General features: G+C 40.2%; 1 protein-coding gene across 5 annotated transcripts in view; it reads right to left on the bottom strand.

Annotated features, from left to right (window-relative positions):
* The window catches only part of FNDC3B (fibronectin type III domain containing 3B), a 359,396-nt gene that overhangs the window by 95,288 nt on the left and 261,691 nt on the right, over window positions 1-2,417 (bottom strand). The window lies entirely within an intron of this gene.

Below are 2,417 nucleotides of genomic sequence, written 5' to 3'. Positions count from 1 at the left end.
TCAAAAGCAGAGACATTACTTCGCCAACAAAGGTTCGTCTAGTCAAGGCTATGGTTTTTCCTGTAGTCATGTACGGATGTGAGAGTTGGACTGTGAAGAAGGCTGAGCGCCAAAGAATTGATGCTTTTGAACTGTGGTGTTGGAGAAGACTCTTGAGAGTCCCTTGGACTGCAAGGAGATCCGACCAATCCATTCTGAAGGAGATCAGCCCTGGGATTTCTTTGGAAGGAATGATGCTAAAGCTGAAACTCCAATGCTTTGGCCACCTCATGTGAAGAGTTGACTCATTGGAAAAGACTCTGATGCTGGGAGGGATTGGGGTCAGGAGGAGAAGGGGATGACAGGATGAGATGGCTGGATGGCATCACTGACTTGATGGACGTGAATCTCAGTGAACTCCAGGAGTTGGTGATGGACAGGGAGGCCTGGCGTGCTGAGATTCATGGGGTCGCAAAGAGTCGGACACGACTGAGCGACTGATCTTATCTGATGAGACCTAATAATCCCAAGCAGTAAGTAAACTCCATTTGGATTCCAAGGGGAAGAAATCAATATTAAAACGTATTTTTGAGACAGTTGGGGAAATCTGAACATGGTCTAGGTATTAAATGATGCCAAGCATTATTGTTAGCTTTTCTAGATGTTAATGAGATTGTGTGTTACTCAGTCAGGGTTGATTCTTTGCAACCCTATGGAGTGTAGCCCACCAGGCTCTTCTGCCTGTGGAATTCTCCAGGAAAGAATACTGGAGTAGGTAGCCATTTCCTTCTCCAGGAGATCGTCCTAACCCAAGGACTGAACCCGGGTCTCCTGCTTTGCAGGCAGATTCTTTATCGTCTGAGCCACCAGAAAATCACTGCAGTTATGTAAAAAATGTCTATGTTTATCTATATTGAACTATGCAGGAATAAATTTGACTTGCTATCTGTGAGCTGCTACCAAATCCTTCAATCATAATAACAATAATAAAGATAAAGGGGACATGAGTCAAATGTGGCAAAATCTTGAATATTTGTTAAATCTGAGTAATGATTACCTGGAGTTCACTGTATTACTTTTTCTACTTTTCTGTATGTTTGAAATTTAACCATAATTTTAAACATATTTTAAACCTCTTGCCCTGCTAGGTTTAACATTTTTGTTTTTGAAAAAGCATGTATATGTGTCAGTTTTCTTTATTAAAGCAGAAGATTAAAAAAAAAATTCAGGGTAATAGAAGACAATGAAATACGGTAGAAGTGTTCCAAATTAAAGAAGGTTACTGAGACATGACAACTAACCGCTGTATTTGACCCTAGAATGCATCTTGTCTTAGAGGGGAAGAAAAATGCTACCAGACATTATTTAACCAACCAACAAAATGAGAATGTAGATGATGGACTGGATAAAAATACGGTATTGATGTAAAGGCATGAAGTTGGTAACTGCATTATAGCTATTCAAGAAAATATTTTAGGAAACACACTGCAATATTTGGCAGTAAAGGACCACGATATTTAAAACTAATAGGAAAAAACAGATTTAGAGAGAAAGGCAGGAGAGAAAATCAAATAGTAAAGCAAATAGAGTAAAAAGCTAATAACAGGTGAATCTGGGTAAAGGATATGCACATATTCCTCAATCTCTTTATTTTTGCAACATTTTGTAAATTTGAAAATTATTCAAATAAAAATGCTTTTTAAAAGTTGCAAACTGAAGGCCAATGTCTACACCTTGCCTACAGCTCTGTTGTTTGACTTGACTTTATCTTTAAAGTTTTTAAAATTTGCTCAATAATTAATAGTGTAAAATTAGGAGCATTTACAAAACAACTTAGATTTCCAGCATTTCCTTTAAAAAAAAAAATCCAAGGAGTTCACAAATCCAGACCTATAAAGCCTTATGCAACAACCTATTTCAGGTGAGTTGCAGCTGTTGCTTTCTCAAGGAAGACAGAATGTTCCCATTCACTTCATTCCCAAGCTTCCTACTTTCTCACTTATGGGCACCTGGGACTCTAGGTCCTGCCACCAAGAACCATCATGCATTGATAGAATCTGTTTCCTGGCAGGCTGGGGGAAATGGCGGTCTTTATTTTGTTAAGGTCACTACCAATTCTGAGTTTTCAAAACAGTACCCAATAGAGTTAAGGGGATAGGACTACATTCTGAGGACAGTGAAAAAGCACCACAGAGTTCTTTCACAGGGCAGTAACACGGCCTGATTTCTGTTTCTGCAGGGTGGAGGCTGGATGGGAAGACAGCTTGCCAGAGCGGATGCTGGAGGGGCCTGAGAAGACTCTTGCAGGAGTCCAGGAAGAGATGACAGAGCTCTATGGGCAGTCACAGGAGGACAGGGTGACTGAAGAGCTGCCTTCCCTCTCTTCCCCTCTTTTCTTTGTCCAGGAGACAAATCCCCAGAGCAACTTAATAATAAGG

The sequence above is a fragment of the Bison bison genome, unplaced genomic scaffold (assembly GCF_000754665.1).
Source record: "Bison bison bison isolate TAMUID 2011002044 unplaced genomic scaffold, Bison_UMD1.0 scf7180017864040, whole genome shotgun sequence".
NCBI classification, from domain to species: domain Eukaryota; kingdom Metazoa; phylum Chordata; class Mammalia; order Artiodactyla; family Bovidae; genus Bison; species Bison bison.
The sequence above is the reverse complement of the archived record's forward strand: the minus strand, read 5'-3'. Positions and strand labels throughout refer to the sequence as shown.